General features: G+C 34.9%; 1 protein-coding gene across 2 annotated transcripts in view; it reads right to left on the bottom strand.

The window, feature by feature from the left end:
- Map2 (microtubule associated protein 2) overlaps positions 1-24,377 on the bottom strand; it is a 269,697-nt gene that overhangs the window by 183,380 nt on the left and 61,940 nt on the right. For both annotated transcript variants that reach the window (XM_063237389.1, XM_063237391.1), the window contains exon 2: positions 21,464-21,513. The gene's annotated coding sequence lies outside the window, so the exon portion shown is untranslated. The remainder of the gene's footprint in view (positions 1-21,463; positions 21,514-24,377) is intronic.

Genomic DNA, 24,377 nt, shown 5'->3' with positions numbered 1-24,377 from the left:
TAAAACCATTTTGAGTCATATATAAACAAGTCACATTAACCAAAGACTATCTCAAGAACATTGAAGACAAATTTTTGACTTATTATTCTCAAGATTTGCATGTATGACTATTCCAAACACACTTTTAATTATTTTATGGCTTATTTGAGGGAAACCCATTTGAAGTTAATAGAATATCTGCATTTTTTTTACTATACCATTCAAATACAGTAACTTAATAACTGGCACTATGCATACTATCTTAAATGGCTTCGAAAGCTACGTTATTAATAATGGGGAAAAATTTGAATGAGAAATAGTGGGTGCTTTGACACAAAGAATACAGTTCACAACATGCACATATTCAGGTGAACAAAAACTCAGAAACAAAAAGAAAGACATCGTATTTTCTTATAAATCTAGTTCTTTTTCTCATTTTTCTTAGGAATAAAAAGCTATTCAGAATTTCCCATTTAACGTGTATCTAATTTTTCCAACAAAACCCTGGCCATTATTGGATTTGTTCAGAAATTAAAAATAGAAAAGGCATGCTGGACAGTCAACAAATGATAAAGAAATTGCAAATTAAAAGGCTCAGAAATTCATTTATTCAACCACTAGCTTCATGCACTGTCTATAACAAGCTGGATCTAAAGACAAATTGAACAAATTAGACAATCTGTGAAAACAGAGGCTGTTAGAAAACAGGATGATGTGGGATTGGGAACCACACATCTGGAGATCTTACAGACATGAGTTAAAATCCAACTCTGTTGTTATTATCTGTGCAATCTGGAGCAAGTTATTGGATTCTTCTAAACCTCAGATTTTTCAACTATAAAATGGATGATTATAAAGAAAAATTGACAATACATTTCAGGATCCAAGCATGCTGCCTCTAACTTCACAAATGTTTGTCTTCTTAAAAACATAAACTATTGGATTTATAATTTAATCCAAGCTGAGAGAAATTCTCAGCTTCATAAACAGGAGGTAATATTAAGATCTCCAGTTACACAATTTGCAAGAGATATTTAATTTTCTCTTTATATTTGTCCTATAATCATGCCACTGAACACTGAACATTCAGTGCAACCCTAACAATCTGCACTTTGTCTTGTCATTAACCAAATCGATAAGGGTAATTCTGACGTGTCAGAGGGTATGAACTGTTGTTCATTATCCATTTCCCATTTCTTAAATAAAAAAAACCCCAAACATTTGTTGGACACATGTTTATTGTTAACACCACATTTCATCTCTAATAAAATATTATGAAATAATTAAGTTTTGGTAAATGGAATATGAAAACAAGAAATTCTTGATTAGCAGTATTATCTAAGTTATTTTTCTCACTGTTGAGACAAAATACCCCACACCCATAGCTAAGGGAGAAAGGTTTATTTAGGTCACAGTTTGTGGAGGTTTCAGTCTATAATCAGCTGGTTCCATGGCAGAGTGGCACATGGCAGAGTGCTAATAGTTCACGGTAGTGGAACACAGCACAAGCAACAAAGGGGAGACAGAGAGAGAACAAGCCTCTTTCTATCCATATACTGTATGCAGGCTACCACCTTAGGGCAGGTGTAGTGGTCATATCCTTAATCCCAGTACTTCCATAAATCACTTACAAACTAGATTCAGCCACCTCTGAAAATCCAGACCCATGACCGCATGAGGCTTTGGGGAGGCATCTTGACACAAACCATAACTAGGACTAAAGGATGTAAAACTCAATGTTATACCCGTTTCCTTACCATGTCTCCCTCTGTACACTAGATGCTTATGTAATAAGATACTGGGAGCTGAAATTATAATCTTGGAAACAAGAGGGGAGTTGCATGTTGAAGACAGTAGGGCAAACATGCAGAGAGCACTGCAGCCCTTGAAGGTGATGGTGCACTTCATCCAACTTAGATGGGCTTCATTATTGTTATTTTAAGACTCATTGTTTTGTTTATTGTTTCTCCACTAAATAAATCCAGAACTAAAATGCACATAAACAACAACATCGACAACAATTTTGCTCTAAGTATTCATAGAGTTACTAAGTTTGTTTTCCCTGTACCGTCACTAATGGAAAAAAGAAACAATTAAAGGAAAAGTCGAGTCATAGTAAACATCAATCTTCAGAATTGAGTAATGGGGCCAGGATAGAGAGAAGTACAATGAAAGATTATGACAGTAGTGATCATTTAGAAGTACTTAGTGGCATACATATTTGCTCAAAGTGTTTACTGATTCTCCTTGGATCATTTTTTTATCTTGCTAGTGCCCTTTAGGGAACTGATGACTCTGTTCACCTACTGTTTAGTTTGAATGGAATTCTACTTTTAGAATAAGTATAAAGGAATTTTAGGGGACCTGATGCGTCAGAAAATGGAATTCTGTTAGTAAATACATTACTGATTAGCAGACTGACACTTTTTCTTAAAGAGCTGTTTTAAAGGACTGAGTGGTAATGTTAATTATTGTAACAGCTGGTGTATGATTTTCTGACATTCCATCCATTCAATTACAATCTCTCAAAGCACAGAATTACTAAGAAGTTTAATTGTTCAATTTAATGAATATCCAATGTATTAATCTTAAATTGACCTGGACATTCTTCTAATTAAATATAATCTTCATAGCACTAGAGTTTTAAAGTTCCAAACCGTGCTCACTTTCTTTCAAAATGCAATGGTCCTGTTACTCTAACAGTGAAAGTACAAAAGCTTTGATGTTGATAGTCACTGCTCCTTCGCCCACTTTTTTTTCTAGCTTAATTTCTCATTAGCTCTCATCTATGCTAAGGCAAACTACATTTTGTAAAACAAATAACACCTCTTTAGTCTTAGTTCAGACATAAAGATGCTTAAGATGCGATAGCTAATTAACTAGCTGGAGATTCCTAGGAACAGTGGCTGGAAATGTGAGTCTACATTCCAAAGATTAGCAAAAAACTAAACAACAACAACAACAACAAAAACCAACAAAGAAAGACTGAGGCTCTAACTAGCTAATTGTGATGAAGAGAGCTCAGCTATCTTTACAGATCTCTTTTTTGAGAAAGACTTAATCCTGGTGTCCTTTAACCACAGTGAAAGCCATGTCTGCAAAAATCGACCTGTCAATATCTTGACCAAATTAAGGCCAAACTTTGGCATCTGAAACAGCTTCCCAAAAGTGACAGAAGTACTTCTAATCAAAAACCAAATGTAATTTATTGTCATTTTCTATATTAAAACAGATATATATATTTTATATATATATATATATATAAATTTAAAAGTAGGCAACTATTCTCATCTTTTTATAAAACAGAACTACATACATTTCCAGGAAAAAACATGTAATATCCATATAACATAGATTTATATCCAACTAATTTTTGTTTTTTGTTTTTACCAGGAAATGAACTTGGGACCTTGTGCTTTCCAGGCCGGCACTGTGCCACTGAGCTCTATCTCCAGCCCCAAATTAATTATTTGTAATGCTTTCCCTGAAGAACTACTGTTGATTTACAGCAGGTCCTAGGCTTATCTTTATATATGTACATGCAATATATGTCTAGAAAGACAGAGTAAATAGCATATAAAAAGAGACTGGGAATTGATAAACTAGTTTTCTAGAAACCTGAATTTGAATATTTCTTAGAAAGAATAGGTATCTTTCATATTGCAAAAGTTTGTAAAAGCACACAATTTAATAGATTCTGCCCACCAAGTCCTCATTTTAGTATGTAAATCTGAAGCTCCTGCTTTGAGACAGATAGGAGTATATGTGGGTTTTTTGGAGAAATTACCCCAGAAAACATACAGAGATTTTTGAAAAGTTAAAAATAAAGTCACAGATGCCATTTCTGTCCCATCACTGTAGCTCAGGCTTCAGTATCAGAATCTCCTGGAGGGCTTGATAAAACTCAGGATGCAGGGGTATAGCCACACATTTCTTATTCACTGAGGCTGAAGCAGAGGCTGAAAAAAATTTATTTCTAAGTTCTCCTTTGCTGCTGATGGTGCTGTTTATATGGGGAACACGCTTTGAAGACCAAGGTGCCACACCGAAGCCCGAGGTAGAAGTCAACGGTCACCATGAGGAGAGCACTGCCTTACACAGCACTGTCCTATGCACCCAGAAGGACTTGGTCCCTCCATCAACCTCATGGGTAATCTCATTGTTGTGAAGAAAGCTCCTCTTGGGATGCAAACTCTGGAAAGTGTAGAGAAAAAGAAGAAGCACACATCTGTGTGGGGGGGGACCAAAGGCCAGCACACATGAGTGGGCGCACAAAAATAGTGGTTAGATTTACTCATTGGATAATTATTACTGAATACAAGGTTAAATGAATGTTCTGGACTCATGAGTGTTCAAAACAGAGAATGCAGAGCTAGGGGAGTAGCTCTGTGGTACAGTGCCTTGCTAATATGCTTGAGGTCCTAGATTTGGTCCCCAGCACTTCCAAAACAAACAAAGACAAGAACAAACAACTCAAAGTAGTCCTGAGATGGTAGGTCAGGGAAATAAGTGTTAACTGCATAAGATATCAAACCTATCAGATATATTGGTCTTATAGAAATGCATGTGAGAGAAAAAAAATAGAGTAGGTCAGGATGACATTGGAAGTGTACTACAGCATCAGAGCTGGCACAAAAGAATGGAGACAGTTCTAACCTGCAACTTTGAGTTCCTGATTTGTCAAATGCCAGGATTAGTATAAAGAACTACAGATAAATAGTAAGGGTGTAGAATTCAAGAATGTCCTCCTGCCTAGATGTCTACGACATTCACACATTCACAGATCTCCTAACTAAAGTAAATCTAGGAAAGATGAGAAATTACATGGTGTTTTTTGGTCAGTCAGCTTTCCAAATTCTAAAGTATACTCAGGAAGAAGGGTACATGTTTCATATTTCAGGTCTGCAAGGACTCTTAGGTTCTAACACACAATGCCAATCGTCAGAAAACTGGGTTCCATTTTATTTAGTTACAGTTCTTACTATAGAAGCACTTCTGTCTTTAGCCAAGACTTCGGTCAGCCAATACTTCTATAAGAATCTGTGAGATAGAATCTATGAGATAATCTAGTTAGAAGGCAAGTTCTATGCATTCTAAGGCACTTTGGGAGGTTATTTTTCACCATTTCATATAGAAACAAAAGGAGAGAATAATTTGCTTATACCGAGATCTTTGTATTCTTAAATTTATAAGCCTTATATCCTGAAAAGAAAAGATGCACTTGTCTTATCCAAGTAAATCTGTGTTCCAAATACATATCAGAAAGAAAGAGAACAGAAAGAGACACAGAGACAGTAACACACAGAGAGAAAGGGGGGGGGACAGAGAGAGAGAGAGAGAGAGAGAGAGATGAGGAAAAGAAAAAGAAGGATCAAACAAATCAAAGATCAAAATCCTAAACTCTCTCACCCCTATGTCTCTCCAAGTGTTCATACGTAGATATGGTTTCACATTCTTTGGGATTCTTCTCCACTTTTAGAATTCTCATGCATTCAGACACTTAGTGAACTAAGCTGTTTGCTTTTCCATATCATTACCACTTCTTCTGTCAGTGTTCCTCATTTCATGAAGTCATTTCCTCAACTCCAAGTTTCCTTTTTAAACCACAGCTGTACAAAGCTAGCTTCTGTCCTCAAAAGCACCAAAATTATGGGAAAATGTCACTGGGCATTCCTAACCCATTGCTAGTTGAAAACACTTTCTGAATTATCAAATCTGTACTAAAAGTCCCAGATATATTGAGTTATATAAACATATCCTTTCTGGGTTGCTTTTTAAGCTTTGAAAACATCAAACTCGGACTCATGACATGACATGAGAAGAATTCCATTTTAACAAACCGAAAAACACAAAAATTCCAGAGGAAAAAATAAATGCAAAAATAGAATTGGCTGGAAACCAGAAACCACAGACACACAAAAAAAGAAATATAGGAAACGGAACTAATTGGTTACTATAGTGGAGACTTTCCCCCCCAGACTTTCTTAGGGGAGGAAAAGAAAGAGAAAATGTAAAGTCATGTAGAAACTTGAGAGTTTAGACAAAGTCATTTAGTCTTGAAATGTATAGAATTCCATGTGAATACATGCAATTATGAAAGGACAATAAAGTTTTGTTTACTGAAGTCTCCCAAGTTAATTTGGGATTCTTCGGGTGTACTAATAACAGAGCTTAAGTTAGGTCTATATAATTACACATGATAACCTTTTCTTGTGGTGTACTAATCTCTGTCCTTCGCCCACGACCATTCGATGGTTCAGTCCATGCAGGAGTAGACCTGCTCTGGCAGAACCCTTACTAGCTCAGCAAGAGGCACTGCCATCAGATCAGCTTTCAGTGAATGCACAGCCCTGTGCACAGTGGCTAATTTCACACTAGTGAAGTTGTTCCTTTTATTTATTCTCTCACTGTGACTCAGCCATATCACTGGATTATTCTGATCCAGAATGGATCAATTATTTTTGAAGTAATCATTTCTATAGATGAATGTTAGAAAATTGACCTAGGTATTTTGGAGTTTGGGAGGGTACAGTTCAGTGGGAGAGTACTCACTTAGCAGGATCAATACCCTGGATTTAATCCTCAACAATGCAAAAATAAAAACAATAATAAACAAAATAATAGTTATTTACTGGATAGGGATTTCTGGAAAGTCAGTATTTGCAAACTTGCCAAATATTCTGGTATTCTAAGTTTAAAAAACTAGGAGTTAATTTATTAACAAAAGAAATTCATAAAAGTTTGCCTCAGGGCACATCTGTGGAGATACAAGATTCAGTACTGCAAAGAACATTAAATAATCCTTATTTAATTTTCAATGTATATTTCCAGGATACAGAAAAAGCTAGACTATATATGTGTGTGTGTACGTGTGTGTGTGTACTAGAAATTGTATGGCTTGATTTATACATAAGAAAATTTCCACTTGATTTATATATAAGAAAATTTGGTCTCAATTTTGAGTTTTTTTTTTTTTTTTGTACTGGGGATCAAACTCACAACTGTGCACCTGCAAGGCAGGTGCTTATGCTGCTAAGCTAAATCCCAGCCCTGGTCTCAATTTTGAAATTCCCTATTCAAGGTCATACAGCTACATAGCAAAGGTGGCAAAACTGAACCCAAGTCTCTGAATTCCAAGTGGTCATACTGATGATCACTACTTGTCATAAGGCAAGAGAGTCCTATTTAGTAATACAATAACACCTCAGGCAAGAAACAGAAAAAACTGACATGGTGCTCTTTCTGCACTCTTCATTTAAACCACAAAAACATACTCACATATAAATTAGTGATGGTCTTAATACACAGCTACTGTTTCACTAAATGTAGGCAAAAGACAGAAAGATTTACAAAATAATGATTGAGGAAAAGCTTTTAAATCCATGTAGTTTAATGGATTTTTTTAACCTATTCTTCAAAACTATAATAATGCAAAATGATGAATGAGTACTTTATGCAAATACATTACATACATTATCTGCCACTATGCTATATTCTTGGTGCGCTGCATATATAATGCCTCATTTTATTTCTTTTATTATTATCTCAATGCTTAATCTCAGTTCCTTGAGGCATTAAGACAACTGTCATAAAAACTTTTTAAAAAACTTTTTTGCCAGTACCATGCTGATTTATCACAGTAGTTTTGTAGTATAATTTCAAGTCAGGGATTGTGATGCTTCTTCCCTTGCCACTGTTGCCCAGAATTGCCTTTGCTATTCTAAGTCTTTTCTGTTTCTAAATGAATTTTAGGAATATTTCTCTAGACATGTGAGGCATGCTTATGGCTCCATTTTGATTGGAACTGCATTAAATCTATATAACAATTTGGGAGAATGGCCATTTTCACAATGTTTGTTGTTTCTATCCATGAACAAAGAAAGACTTTCCATTTTCTGAAATCCTCTTTGATTTCTTTTTTCAGAGTAATGTAATTTTCAATGTATAGATCTTTTACTTCCTTTGTTACACTGACTTATAAGATTTTTAAACACTGGTCTATATGATTTCAGAGTTATTTGTATTCAGTGAATTACATTAATTTTTCAAAATGATCTTTCAACCTTACCTATCTCAACCCTACCTACCTCAATTTTCTAAAAAAAAAAAACAAAAAATTGTGTTCGTTTGTTTTCATTGCTGGGACCAAACCTAGGACCTCAAACATTAGGCAAGGGTTCTACCATCAAACTATATCCTTATCTCATAAAACATACAACTTTTTAAAAACTACTATGGAAAAAAAGTTGTCATAGAATTGAATAGAAATAACATTAAATTGATTCCAAATAAAGATAAATAAGACAACCAAGACTTTACAAATGAAGGTTTTTGTGGACCATTGAGCATCTAAAATGTCTTCCTTCTCAAGGTTTCCATGCCAACCTTTCTGGAATACAAAAATAAGCTGTGAAATAACATTTATGCATACCACAGTACGTAGCTTTTGTTTCCTTGCCTTTTTTTTTTTAATGAGCCCAATAAATTTTGAATATTTAACAAAAGAGACAAGTAAAACTGGTACCAGTTTTTGGCAAAGTAAGCAATGTAACTTTTGTTTCTTTGTTAATGAGGAGGACTTAAAAAAAACAGACTTGAAGGGGACTTTTAATTTCTGTTAATACCCTTTTCAGATACTCATAATTAGTCATCGCTCTTCAAACTAGAGTTTTTACAAAAGTTATGCTTAAGCTATAAACAACAACCATCTAACACTGAATCTATCTGTAGAAGACAAATCAGGAAATCTAGGCCATTTCAATCCTTGATTCAAACCACCTAGCAAAAAGAAAAGCAAATGCAGAAAGACCTGTAGGACTATTGATTCCTCTTATTCAGTGTGAAGAAATTTCTTTTCATCTACCAGGCTCCCCAAAGGTAAATAATGGCAGTTCGCTGAATGTGACAAAAGCCTCCAAGAAAGGGGACAGAGGAGCTTGTGCAGGTCAGGGGAGAATGTAAGGGGTGTGGCACTGACTGGGGTCAGCGGCTGGCACGTAGAAGGCCCAGGGCCATGGCCAGAAGGTAATGAGCAGGAGAGCACTAGCAAGCGGCATGGGAGCCCTGGAGTAATAACCAGCAGCAACAGCAGCAGCAGCAGTGACAGGATGACGAAGGTGTGTGGTATTTAATGAGTGAAGTGTAAATGAAGGATCTCAAAATCCCCATCCCCTAATACATCGGGGGGATTGCACGTGTGCTTCTCTGGTGCTGTTTTGAACGGCTTTGCTCACCAGCTCTCAGAGCTCCAGCTCCACGGTCCTTCCTCTGCGCGGCTAGGAGGGTGACAGCACTCCGTGCTACTGATGCAGCCTCTCCCCCTTATTCTCCCCCTTCCTCCTCCTCTTCCCCTTATTCTCTTCTCCTCTTCCTACTCTTTTTCCTCCACTTCCTTCTTTCAAGATTAAAAAGCTTATCATCATACTATAGCAATGTATGCGCACCCAGGTTTACAGCAGCACAATCCGTAACAGCCAGATCTTGGAAACACAAATGACCATGAATGGAGGAATTGATAAAAAGAGGTGGTCTTTTATATACAATGAAGTACGACTCGGCCTAAGGAGGGATAAACTGGAGACTTTTATAGGTAAATGGATGCAACAGGAGAGCATACTCACAAGTGAAGTAAGTCAGACTCACATGCGTAAACATCGTATTGTTTCCCTGGTGTAAGAAACTGAAAGACTAAGTAAGTTCTAAAATGTACAAGAGATATTGTGAAATGGGAAGAAACTTTTCAAAAGGAAAAAGAAAGTAGGATGAGCGAAAAGGGAAAGGACAGTAGAGAAAAGGGAAAAAATATGAATTAGTTACATTATTAGTGTCTCTCAGTTCATTAAAAAGGAAGGTTCGTGCTAACACAAACCTTCAAAAAATTTTATACCCATATCTTCGACCCTGAGCAATTACTTTAAAGATAACAACATGCAATATAATAACTACTGTTATTCTCCTATTATTTTGTTGTGAAATTTTGTTTCATACTTTTTCCATTAAAAAGGATTAAATAAAGAGTTTATAAGAAAAGAAATTAACTGCTCAAAGAGAAATTTTATTGTCTGATCAATTTTACATGCCTGTATCTGGAAACCTGAGCAAGTATTTTGAAGATAACATGCACTATGACAACCATTGTTAAATTCCTATCACTTTGTTTTGAAATCCTGTATCGCTATTGCTTCTTGGCTATTGTTGTCATTTTTGCTTTTTTTGTTTGATTGATTTTGATTTTTGTTGCTTTTTTTCTCTTGAAAATAAAATTTTTAAAAAGTAAGACTCAAGGGGGATGTATAAAAAACAGATGAAAGAGAAAAAAATTACAATCCAGCCAAATATCCTTTATTTGTGTCATTGCTTAGTAATAATCAAGGGGCAGGGAGGGCTAGACAGCCTGTACCACAAATCAGCTTTTAAAAACTTCAACTGTTGCATTTTAAAGTTCTTTAACACTGAAGGTAAATCACTTAGCAAATGATACGTTATATTTGGTGATCACAGAGACATCTTGTAAAGTCGTGCACTGTGCCTTGAAGGCTGGTGCTGCTGAGCAAACAGAACTTCCCCTCTTGTGCCTCTCCAGAGTGCAAGTGGGGAAAACACACTTGTTCAGTGAATAACTAATTCATTCAGTCATTTCACAGGCTGGAAACAAGCTCACCGGCTCCGATAATAAAATACAGTCTTACGAAGCTCTAAACCTTACTTTGGAGTCACGCGGCGTAGATACTGATTTTCAAAAGGAGAAAGAGATAAGGTCACACATTTCCTTTAATCTCTCTATCATTCACTAATGTGTCCACCAAACAGCAGTAATGAAAGACACTGCCACAAACCCCAACCTGGAATTTAGCATCCACAGAATGTCACTCCAAAGCTATTGTGTGTGAAGAAAGGGGTTAAAAACAAACAAAACAAAACAAACCATAACAAAACCATAAGTCCTTCACAAAGTTGAACTAATAAGATGCAAGGTAAACAATACTGTTAAAATACATATTAGAAACTAACATTTTAATGACTAAGTGGCTCACGAAAGGGAGAATAATTTGACTTGCTACAATGACCTTCAAAAGTGATCTTATCAATTTCTGTCCCATGCACATCATTATGATAGTTTTCACTTTCATATTAATAAAACAAAACAGAAAAGAAACATGAAGCGGTGCTTCTATTGGCAAGAGGGAGCCCTCATGAAATTCTTTTCTCCTTGTCCAGAAGACTGCGACTTGCTCAGGTGAAAGCTCCTTGTCATTATTACTTATTTATTAGATTGTCTAATCTAACCTCCATTCGAATTCTAGTTTCATTCACACACATATGCACTTTAAACTGTTCCTACTAAATTTTAAGGAGGAATTACAAGGAAAAAGTACAGGGCAAAGAGTGCTATTGTTAGAGCACATGGATTTTGGCTGTATATTCATAGAGGCATAAAAAATGAATCGCTGGCGGTGTGGTAGGGAAGGCTGTCTTTAGCAATCTTCTGACCCATTCATCATCAGCAGATGCTCACTCTCGGTGCAACCTGAGTGATTACTCCCAGAAAGCTCATAATTGCGGTAATTAGGGTCACATGACCTTCAGCATGTTCCTGCTTTTATTTTTTTAAAGAAAGGGCAGATGGCCAATATTAACATTTGAATGAGCACTGGGGATCTTAGCGTGGAGCAGTTTAAATGCACCAGAAAGCTGCCATGGTCTATTCTCCAACACTTTTCAAGACATGATTTCACTCTTTTTTTTTTTTTTTTTATGTTGTCCATTCTGCTCTGCACAAGGAGGTCTGTCTTCCCTTTCAGAGCTAAATTTAAGCAGCGCCACCCCCAATAATTTACCCAACACTCAGTTTCCTGTAAGTGGAAAGCAGGGTAGTGACTGTTTTAGAATACACTGATACAATATTCACAGGAACAAAAACATCCACTGACCACTTTTCTTAAGAAACAAGCATTTTATTCACTGTGCGTTGTAAGGGCAAATACCACTTGAAAAATGACAGATTTCATTCTTCTGGCTGAAATAAAGGTAGAGACCTCTATCCACTCCACTTTCCCTTTTCTTTGAGAATCCCTTTCTCTGCCCTTTTCAAATGTATAGAAGAAAGCCTCTCCTCCCCAAGAAACTCAGATCAGCACTTGGAAATGCAAGCATCCAGGGAGCCAGCCTTGAGGGTTTCCCAGCTCCTGGGGAAGGCGAGAGCCTAAGTTGGTGGGCTTCTCCATCCAAGCTGCTATACTGTTTCCTGTCATAAAAACAGAGATATTTGTTTTTCCCTAGATAAAGCCAATTGCCTAACAGATGGTCACCCAATTAGGAGGTGAATTTAGGACGATTCTGTAAGTCCTCTTACTTGAGGACTAATTATTGATACTGAATGCACACATGTATGTAATGGGTTGTAATTGGCCCTATAAAAGGGTGAGATTTCTTTTAGTCTACAACTTTTTAGCAGATGCTTGTCATGTGAATCACATTCTGACTTAATGCTTATTGAACAATACAAGTTCTCTCTCCTCTGCTATCTTTGTGAAGAGGTCCTTGGAGTCTGGAGGAGTTTTTTGGTTTGGTTTGGATTGGTTTTAATTTCTCCCAAAATGTTGGCTCCAGTTAATCCTCCTCCCTATACTGGAGCCTTTTTAGACTCCAGTCTAAAGAAGAATTTAAATGGTAAAATTTTAAATTTCTCATCTGAAACTTTAACAGAGATATGGCAGTTTATTTTACTACTTCTTTTCTCTCAATTTAAACAAACTTGGGAATAGTACCAAAATAAAGTAAATACAAATATCGAGAATGTTAGTTCCCATATATTGAGATACTGGTTTTTTTCTTTTCACAAAACCTAAAACCTAAAACCAAAAAAAAAAAAAAAAAAAAAAAATTACGAAAGGAGGTTGTCAAAATAAACAAGCTCATCAGTTTTTCTCTAGGCACTGAAATATTCTATGTACGAAGGAGGACACGAAAAGTCTGACACGGCAGGGTGTCCACTCACAGTTAAAAAAAAAAAAAGACACACACAGAAGTAGTTCAACAAGTATTTGTTAAAAGCAAAGGTCAAAGATCTGAAGGGAAGGAGAAAGAAAAAAGGCAGAAACCAGGTCCAAAGTAAACCTGTCCTGTATTTTTTCTTCAGGTGCCAAATTCCCAGGCTTCTTTTTTATTTTCTGTGCCTTGACTTTAATGAATTAATTTATTTGTTTTTGTTGAGGCAGAGTCTCTCTATGCAGTTCAAGGTGGCATTGAACACACTGTGCAGCCCAGGCTGACTTTAAACTTACAGTGATCCTCCTGCTTCAGCCTCCTGAGTGCTGGGATTACATGTGTGTGCCACCACGCCCAGTGTGTGCCTGGATATTTAAGGCTCTTTCAAGGAACATAATTCTTTCCAAACTCTCTCTCCTTCATTATTGTCCCTATTTAAATTCTATTCCCCTTTAAGTGCAGCTGAAATTCTTTGATTAATTGCAACCTTTTAAATCTGAGTGAATTATGTCTCCTCCTGATCTGTCAGCAGCTATGTGTACTTAGTATAAATTTTCATGTATTATTGACTATGCTATGTACTAGTTTTAGTTACACTGGATTATAAAGTACTAAAGAGCAAAGGAATCATTTTTAATATTCTTAAAGCATTCATAGACCTAAACTCTCAAACGATTCCTGATGGCTGATACTGCTTTATTGAAAATCTCACCTCGTGGAGACTTACTTCATTTTGCAAAGATTTAACTGCAAGACTCCAGACAGCTCACAGTGACTTAGAAAGACTATCACTTACAATTTATCTTTCCTCAGGAAAGCTGCATATCCATGAAACTGTGAGACTGAAGAACGCAAATTTCCAAAATCTAGACCAGGCAAAAATGTGCTATACACGGGCTATTTTATTTTCTCTTTTCCTTCTCTTTATTTCTTTTCATTTGTGTGTGTGTGTGTAGCTGTCAGTTATTCACCTGTGGCTGGAATTTGTTTATACAAACGTTTCCCTGGACATACTTCCTGCTCCTCTTCTCTGCTCCCTTCAGCCCTACAAAACATTGTATTTTGGGTAGCGAATAAGTCCTTCATCCAAGAAAATGAAACACTGTTTGAATACATCTGATGGAAGGCCACTCCCAGCCAGGTCAAAATGACGAGTTGATGAGACAAATGTCAAAAACTAAAACTGTGTGGGCTTTACAGATAGATAAGGAAATTACAGATGTTTCTCTAAACACACTACGACTTGTAAGTGGAAAAGTGAACTGTTCAATGCACAGAGAAGCCATTTACTTGGGTTCTGCCACACACTGTCGTGTTTATCCTCTGACCAGAAAATTAAAATAACTTCTGCTACTAATGCAATGTGCTAATCAACATGAAGGTTTATAAAATCTGCCCAGGCATGTGTAAGAAAATTTTAATAATGCAAATATTTACTGAATTTCTACAAGAAACACAACAGCAGTTCCTGTAGACAAAGGAGGAAGACATTTGACTGCAGAAAATAAACCATTCACCTCCTCTGGGAACTCACATCCCTTGTGCAGGTATGGTCATCCAAGCAGTGGAAATGTTAAGGTAGCTCTAGTATTTATTAATATGGAGCAATATGGTTTTGTTTTTGTTTTTTGAGACAGGATCTCACTAATTTGCTAACTTGTCCAGGTTCAAATATGCAATTCCCTGCTTTAGTCTCCCAGCATGCTGGGATTGCAGGCTTGCACCACCATGCCCAGCTAATATGTATTTTTTATGTTATAGAACACTTGTATGAAATAGAAGAAAAGGTAATTACACTCCACTGAAATGCATGTAATAATAGTCTTGGTTGAATATGTGAGTAAAATTTTTCTCTGGTCATTAACTTTCCTTACCTTACCTGGCTGCTTATATATGCCTAAAGTACACTATCAGTACTAAAACATTGATCCTTTAATTTCTAAACATCTAACAAAGGTAGAATACCCCACCAAATATAAAGTTTTCTGTTTTAATATCATAGCCAGATGATCTAAATTAGGTCTCAGAATTCCTAAGAGATAATGGAAATTCAAAGTGAAATTTTGAAAATTTGAAGTTTGGAAAGGATTTCTATCTATGAAGTTGGTTAGCAGGCTAAACATTGCCCTTTTGGTTATTTAATTTAATTTTTTGGTACCAAGGATGGAACACAGGATTCTGTACTTGTAAAGCAGGCACTGATGCCACTGAGCTAAATCCCCAGCTTTGGTCATTTTATTTTTATATTTCAAATTTACCTAAAATTTCCAGACAATGAGAAAAACCTGAAGGAAAATAAAAGCCACAATCAGAAGAGGAAATTCTTGTAATCTTATCTTCACTAATGGTCTCAGCTATGAGACCTCAGTTTCTCCAGAAATGCACTTTTTAAAAAATTGTTGCTTTCTTTAGTCTCCATTTGGGGCTACCATTCCTTATAGCTTGCTTAGGATCCCTTTAGATGCCACCACTGATGTTTCTAAAATGTGTCCCAGCACACTTGTACCTTAGTGTCATATCCCAGAGCCTCTTCTTGGGGGGACACTGAGATGTGGCAATTGATTTTCAGGAAAGGCCACAAAGGATTTCACTCTCTAAGTGAAATATCTTCAGACAAAATGTATTGCTATCCTTCTTATTTGTCATTCTCAAGATTAATGTCTGTTCACTTAAGCTAACCCCCAATAATGCACACATACAAAGAATTACAGTTGGGTAAAAGTGGTCTTTTCCAGCTATTTTTATTCCATAAGAGTCTTTCCTATGTTTTTGACTGTTAAATTTCATAGACTAATCATTTATAATAATTGTGTTTGGTCTCATGACAAAGTCTATCTTGGAACTAAAAACTTTATTTGCCAGAGACAGATCTAAGATGACAGATGTAAGATAGACGGGAAGAGCACACTACTGCAATCCCAGCACTGAGGCAGGAGAATCTCTGTTACTTCTAGGCCAGCCTAGGCTACACTGTGAGTTCAAGGCCAGCTTGAACTATATAGCCAGATCCTGGCTCAAAACACAAACACACACACACAAATAAAAAATCATTAAAGGCAAGAGATATATAGACATAGATGCATATACAAATTGTTGTCAGTATCTTTTTCTGAAACTTGGCTCTCCACTAATTACATTTGAAATAGTGGAAAAGTAATCAAAACAATCGTTTAAAGCAACGTGAACAAAACAGTAACTAGTGTGAGACAAAACTCAATCTGCATTGGTTCTTATGATGAATGATTTTTTAACAAACACTTTCTTCTCATTATTAAATAACTAGAAGATATAACTCAGAAAAGGCAGATAATTTCACTCCTTTTAGAAATGATACAAAAAATATGTCATAAAGAAAATCTTTGATATTCATTGGCAAACTTACCCCAAATTAGTACATCTGTCTGTCTGTCTGTCTTGCTGTGAATGATACACATACATTATATATCTTATTCTTATAGGCAATCATTGCTTTTCTTTTCTTAAATGGATAACCAATTAGGCTTAACAATTCTTAGATTGAATTATAGTAGCAGAGAAACACAGGGTATATCTCTTTTTAATAATACAAGTTTGTTACTTTGTAGTAAGTGGAACATAAAAGATTTAAAAATGGACTCCTTCTTACATAAGAAGGAAATATACTCCTTTTGCTTTAAAATCATCCAACCTGCCCTAGTAAGATAAAGTTCAAATTTAAATCTTAATATTCTTTAGTGATACAAATGGTATACAAAATGATCAGATGCGTTATTCTTTGAAATGGTACTCTTTCGGATGATTTCAAGAAAAGAATAAAGATTAGCTGATCAGTGAATTAAATCTTCAGGACTGACTGCATGAGCCTGAGGTATGTATGAAACAGACCCAAGGGCTGTCTCATAGCCATTTGATACCACATTTCTTTAGGAAAAAGGCTCAGCTTGAGTATGTTTTTTTCATGGCTGATTGGGTCCAATGATCACTTTTTAAATAGGGATCCAACAATTATTCTTTGACACACTTCCGCAGGTTGTGTTTTCTTATGTGTCTGTGGAATCAACAAGCCTCCTTCCTCGGTATGTCAAGACTGTCAAAGTAAAGGAGCAGGTTCTAGAAACATGTTCCTGGGGTTCTCCTTTAGGTCCCCCTAGGAATGAGAAGGAATGGAGAGCCTGCATGCCCCCCAGCCCATTTCAAGTCACAGCATGAACTGATTCCTTAATTTTGAGCTTTTTACAAAGAGCAGAAAATCCTTATTTATGATGGCTCATGTTCCAGAATTCTGAACAAGGAAAATAAATTCTCCTAGGACTAACTAGTGTTAGAAATAGGATTCTAGCAGTTTTAGAGCTCTGAAATCAGTAAACAAATAAACGGGTACTGTAGTCACCTTTCCGGAACATGGAAGCCGTGCTGCCAATCTAATAACTAGAATTCAGGATACGACTCTTCTACAAAAATATTATCCTATTAGGCTAAATGTAGGAAAAAAGGGTTATGGCTCAGTGGCAGAGTGTTTGCAAGAGGCCTTAGGTTCAATCTCTAACAGTAGAGGAAGGAAACAAAACAGACAGACAGATAAACAAACCCTAGGCATTATCTAAATGTAGGGATAAAATAGTGAAACATTCACCTTTCCTTTACCCTTATTTTTTTTAAACTTCCAAATTGTACTGAACAAGGATTGCTATTTCAAATATCTTTTGAGTGATTATTGCTTAAAAATCTCTTTTTGTTCAACTTTTTTTTCATAACAACACTGAACACAATGATTAGTTATTACTATAGTGTATATATATATATATATATATATATATATATATGGAGCAGTATAAATATATACATAGTCTACAAATGCATAGTAAGATATTTTTTGTTCTGTTAGATCTCAATAACTCATCACATAGACATTTCTTTGCAGGTTCTAATATGGCAGAGGGCAAAAAAGTCAAGACCCTAGTTTTCCTTAATGAGTCTACAGGTGCTGCCAAAGCATATCTAGAAGGAATCATAACAGAGCATGAACACATGCTATGAGATATGTGAAGCAACAGGAAACAGGGTGAAAGAGAAATACAGTTTTTCCCTAGATAGTGTTTCCAGGTTGACTACGCAGCTGGTCAAAACTCTGCAGCTCAAAGCACTGAAGCTTACTAAGAAAACGTAACTGGTATCCTCTCTCCCCACTCCTGATTTCATTAGAGCATTGGAATTTTGTAGACTTTTTTTTTTTTTGAGAAATATGCTTATGTGAATAACATACTACTTTGTTTGCTAACAATATTTTTGCTATAAGACTTAGTATCACTCAAAAGTGTATAGAGAAATTACTTTCCTATTGATTTAAGATTTTTTTTATATTCAGAAATTTTTATAACAATAGTTTTAAGATCTTCCTTAATTTCACTTCTTAAGGGAATAACCAGAGTTTATTACGCGTGTAAAATCTAGGAAAAGAAAAAGCTTGTAATGGAGATTTTTAAAAGAAGATCAAAAGCTTCTACTTTTAAGATTCACAATTATATGCTCTCTCATTTAAGCACAGAATCAGTCTTTGGGTTGGGATGGAGGTTGGGCATTACTAGAATATGCATGATATGCTGACTGCATTGAGGAAGGATAAAGGAAAATGTTCATTTACAGGACGAAGAAGAAACATCAATAAAAGTTAACCAGAGATACATAGTAATATTTTTCTTTAACTTTTCATTTGCAAAATTAAACTAATGGCAATAGACATCAATTTAGGAGAGCTCTAAATATTTTTAAAGCATCCAGGAGAAAATTCATAAAAGTTGAGCACTAGCTAATAAGCATGTGAACCTTTCTCTTCTATTGGATTTGTTGAATAATCTTAATTCTTCTTATAGCATTTCGAACACTTCTAGAAAACCAACTATGCCTTATATCACTTGTTGAGCAACATTTCAATAAAAGCAAGTTTAACAACTCTGTTAAAACTGTTATACTTGCTCTATGTCTCAGGATTCTCAATGTCTTTTTCAAGAAAACCATGATTAATAGAATTAAACGCGTCGTCTGTCTTTGTAAAAGTGAATATGCAGAAAAATATTCAGTTTCTGACTTTGTTGCTTCAACAGAGAAAGACTGAAAAGCCTCCCAAAATGACAAAGATAGAGCCAATGAAGGTAATTCTATCTAAAAAGGAAATTACTTTGTTTACATTGATTTTTAATCACCCATAACTTTTACTATTCTATATTAGACTTTTTAGAAGTGAGAAGCCATTATTTGCTTATCAAATGGGAAGACAATTTAAAATCCTAATTCTAATATTGATACTGGAAATGTGCAATTCAGACTGTATATGATATCACAGAATGTACACTGGGTACAACGATTCTGAGGAATGCTCGCAATATATTACTTCAGATGTATTACTTTTCTTAAGCTATATACAAGTCACACTAAGTACAATGTTAGCAGTGAACACAAAAATTTTAGCAGAAAAATATTCATAGCAATGCTATCTGTAATAGTAAGATAGTAGAAACATTCTTACAATAATAGTGAAGCAAATTATAGGATATTCACACATTAAAATATTTACAACCACTTAAAATCACATTTGTAGTTAACTGAAAGTTAAAGGATGCAAAATTTAGCTTTAATTTTGTAAAAGCAAAGCACTACAACAGCTTGAGACTAACACACCAAAAAACAGAAAAAAAGCAAAACTGGCGTCAGTTTAATGATAAACAAAAATAACTCAGAAAAATCACTGCATGGCTTTCAAAAAAGTGAAATGTGTGGTCAAAAATTAGTTTTTACTTTTATAGTTTCTGCATGCTGCTTGATTCCTTTTTGTACTAACTTTAGAGGATTTAATTTTTTCCACTGTGTATTCAGTAATATTGTGTTTCACAGACTCTAAGGTACAATTTAGTATACACATTATTTACAGCCAAGAAAAAAAAAATGCTGCCCATTTAACTAAAGAATTACCTTATTTTATGTAGTTTAATGTGAAAATTGTATCATACTTAATGGAGTATTTTCAGTGTTTCCCATATCCCATCTCATGTATCTTTACTTATAGCTTGCTTTTATCTAGCAACATTGTCATTTTTCTCAGGTAATAGTATTACAGAAAAACAAGCAACATTCCCCCCACCAAAAACTTAGCTCTGATTGAGAAAATAATGGTAATTTTCAAAACACACATTCTGTGTGGAAAACATGGCTGTTTCACATGAATTGATACATTTTAAAACCTTTGCTATATCTAGCTGCTTTTATAAAATGTAATTTAAGTAATCATACAATTTCTTTTAACAATCTTTTCATTCTCAATTGGGAAGACCTGATAATAGAGGTTGAAACATGGTCTCACTTCTTCATATGCTTTTTATATTTTAATTGGTTTATTTTTTAAAAAACACAGAAGTCATTCTGACCAATTGGTCATTCTGACCATTTTGGCCAACCACATTCAATGTTCATAGTTGATCAAAAATACTCCATGTGGAAAATGAGTAGGGGGCTAGATTAAGACAAAATTTTGTATATTATCCTTATTAATTTTTTAACATAATCTTATGTCATTTTAATGTTTTTCTTTTTTAAAGGTTGATCAGATCAAAATATGATTTCAAAATATTATGTTAATTATATTAACCAGAAAATAAAAACCAGAAAAGAAAGTGTTTACTTCTTATTAAAATAAACAGAAAAATTCAGGCTTAATTCTGTGTACTGAAAATGTTCCTGATTCAAACACATATACTGTACAGATACTTCCTATTTGGCAGGTAAATTGGATGGACCTTGGTCAGGAAAAGAGTAGGAAAAGTTTAAATGATTTTAAAAGAAATTGCATGTTTAAGCGTATACGATGTACACAGAATATACTAAATAATGAATAAGAAAAGGAAGCTGGACTAGGTGTTTCAATAAATTCAAGTTATACCTTAATCTCTTAGTTAATTAAATTTTTTTATTTAGAATTGTATTTTCAATCTATCCTCCTTAAGACATGAATTCTCGGTAGGTACCAAAATACATAGTCAGAAGAATATGCCTGCAAATTCAGAAAGCAGATCGTTGTCTTTAAAATGTTATTCAGGTTGGGCTGGAGATTTAGCTCAGTGGCATAAGCACCTGCCTTGCAAGCAGGTGGTTGTGAGTTCGATCCCTGGTACCGATAAAAAATTTTAAAAAATGTTCTAAAATGTTATTCAGGCTTCCAAAAAAGCCACTCTTTTAATATTTCTGTTAATAAAATGAATTAAATAAAATTGATCTTTTTATTTAATCAAAACTCAACCAGTAAGGTTAAAAGGGGTCTAACATGCATTAAAGAAATTATAAACATTATGAAAAGAAACATACTCAAGAAATCATATTTGTTAGTGAGCCAAATTTGAAATATAACCAATTTCTACTTCATTTCAGCTTTTTACTGACTTTGCAAGAATATTCTGACCTAGTAATCTAAAGCCCAGGACATCTTTATCTTATTTCAGTTTATTCATAATTGATATAAATAAACACAGACCTCAATTTCAGCCAGCAGTCATAAGATACGTTGAATCAGATTAATAAAATCTGAAAGAAAAAGAGAAAACCACTCAGTAACTCAGTTAAATAATACAGTCATTCCATTTACTAAGGAAGAAGGTAAAGTTAAGAGAAGTTACATGACTATTCCTCAACCTATAAAAGTTACTAGCTGAAACAGTCATTTGCAATGCACAGGTATTATATAGGAATAACACTTTCAACTTGAAATTATTTTCTACACTTTAGAAACTATTAATTTTTATTTTCAGAAGTTTTCACCTGTTTAAAAAATTCTCATGTTTATATTCTAAAACATTTCAACCAAAAAGTATTAACATGTTCTATTGCTAATTTGCTACCATTTCTTTTGAAATATTCTGAATTAAACACAATAAAGTGGATGTAGTTAAATCATGCCATAGATCATCTGTGTGCTCTCCATTTATATGTTAAAATCCTAATTCTCAATGTGACTAACGGGATGATGTTGAAGTTAGGACCTTGGAAGGTGATTGGTGCTCGTATAGGACAAAGAAATGTAAAAATTGAGATTAGTGCCCTTATCAAAGACCACAAAAAGTTTCTTTGCCCCTTATGCCATGTGAGGACAGAAAACAAAAACAAATTTAAACCACCCACACACAAAAAACAGCTATCAGCTGACAATGAATTTATTTTGAATTTCTTCATCTCCAGACGATGAGAAATAAATTTGTTATTTATAAGCCACTCTTCCTATGTTTGTTATAACAACCTGAATAGACTAGAGCAGGCCTTTAATCTGATTTAATATCTACAGAGAGTCTGCTGGTTTTGTAGTCCAGGATCATCAATTAGTCTAAAGGTAGCAAATGTCAGACAGTTACATTGGCAAACTAAGCCTTTCCATCAAGACAAACTGAGATGTAAATATGTGGAAAAGTACGTTGTCAAAAAGAGACCACAAAGGAGGAAATTAAGGATAAAAGCAAACCAAAACATCTGTGTAAAGTCAGTCTGTCTCTTGGACCGGCAGCAAAGAGAGTAACTTCAAAGAGTGAGATTCTCGACTTGCTTCAGGGAGTATTGATGGCAAAGCCTCCAGTTAAAACACAAGCTGGAAGCAGGTCTTGGAAGTATCTTCGCAAGCTAGTAAGTTGGAAATTATATGTTCTGTATGTCGGAAATGCTTCATTTTAGACAATCACGCTAAGTCCAGAAACTAAACTAGCTGAAAACAGAAATTATTCAATGAAAACCACAGTGTACAATAACAAAAAGAAAAACACTGGTGAATAACAACAATAGCAGAATAATTGAATATGAAATAGTTGATTTTAAAACTAAGAGCAAGCGCTTAAGAAGAGGAAACATTTTCACAACGAGAATAAAATGACACATTGATACACTGACAGAGCACTTTTTAAAAAAGAGGATCTAGTGGCATCACAGAAGACTTTGAAGATAAAGACCTTTAGTACGCCTACTTCCACTCCATACTATGTGTCATCTTCTTTCATATAAATATCATTATCCAGCTTTATAATCAATAACTCCCTACCTGTCCCACAGTATCCTAGCTGGCCACCATAAACTCAAGGAGAATGGTAAAATGTACTTAAGATATGCAAACAAACAATACCACAACAACATCCACTGAGACTACACAAATTACAGGAAGTACAGTATTTAGCTTCAATATCAGATGATACTTTCATCCTTTCAATGACATTGTTGCTTTGCAAAAACAAGTGTTTGATGATGTTTGGATGAGATGCCAACCCTATGAAAACCAATAGGGAGTAAGAAATAAGGATGAGAGGCCAGTGGGACTCCATAGTTTGAGGACTGGGCAATATCCAGCAGGCACACATCTTATAGTAATCGTGGTTTTCCAGAATAAAGTAAATAAAGTAATTCAACTTTCAACTCGTGTGTTATTTTTTCTAAAGGCCTTTATGTGTTAGGACAAAAATACATACCTGTCATGCTAATTAAATGGAACCATGAGACACATCTTTTGACTCCGATGTGCTATAAAAATAAAACCACCTAAGTACTGAGGGCATCAGAAACAATGAAAGTTTGGAACATTATTAGTGAATAGGTTTTTGGTTTTGTTTGTTTTCATTTTTTTCTCAGTGAACTTAAGCAAGTGGGAGAAATTAAAATAAAAAGAGAAGTAAAGGAGAGGAAAGGAAAACAGAGTTTAAAAGTGTATTTCTAAACTAAGAGGAAACACGAGGAGAGTGGGGAAGGATATGGTTCACCAGAGAGGGTAAGTGTGGCTGGCTGTATGTGTGGCTGGGTGCACAAATGCAAATGGTATATGTGGACATGAAATGATGAAAGACAAAGAACAAACAAGTAGTGGACACTGCATGCGTGTACAGTTTACCACATTATCTGCCAGTTTCTTCCTTTAAGAAAAAGAAAGTGCTGGAAAACAGATTTTTGAGTCAAATTCAAATATTCCCTAGAAATAAAGTGATGTCTTGAACATCAATATGAATACACATAGTGCCACTGAAATATATATGTATACATAAATGATTTTTTAAAACTTTGTATAACATATATTTTACCACAATTTACAAAATAAAACAAATTGTGTTACCCTAGGATCAGTCATGGTGTTTTCTATCTAATTTGCTCAGTGATCATTTAGTACATATTGAAACATAAACCTCAGCATGATACTACTGCTTAAATGATTAAGGAAAGAAGAGTTCACTAGTCTTTAGAGCCAGGGCAAGTCTAGATGCAACTACCTACTTGTTTGTACATGCAGTTTAAAGTCTCACTTATCATGGGACTGTAGCTCAGAGAGCATTTTCACATATTAGATTAATATTCTGATATCTTTAATATTCCTTTGAATGTATTACATTCATGTCTTTACGTGGTCTTCCAAAAAAAGCACTTTTGTG

This window comes from Cavia porcellus, unplaced genomic scaffold (assembly GCF_034190915.1).
Source record: "Cavia porcellus strain 051 isolate PalLab524CR breed Dunkin Hartley unplaced genomic scaffold, mCavPor4.1 scaffold_26, whole genome shotgun sequence".
NCBI lineage: Eukaryota > Metazoa > Chordata > Mammalia > Rodentia > Caviidae > Cavia > Cavia porcellus.
This window is presented reverse-complemented; position numbering and strand designations above follow the sequence as displayed.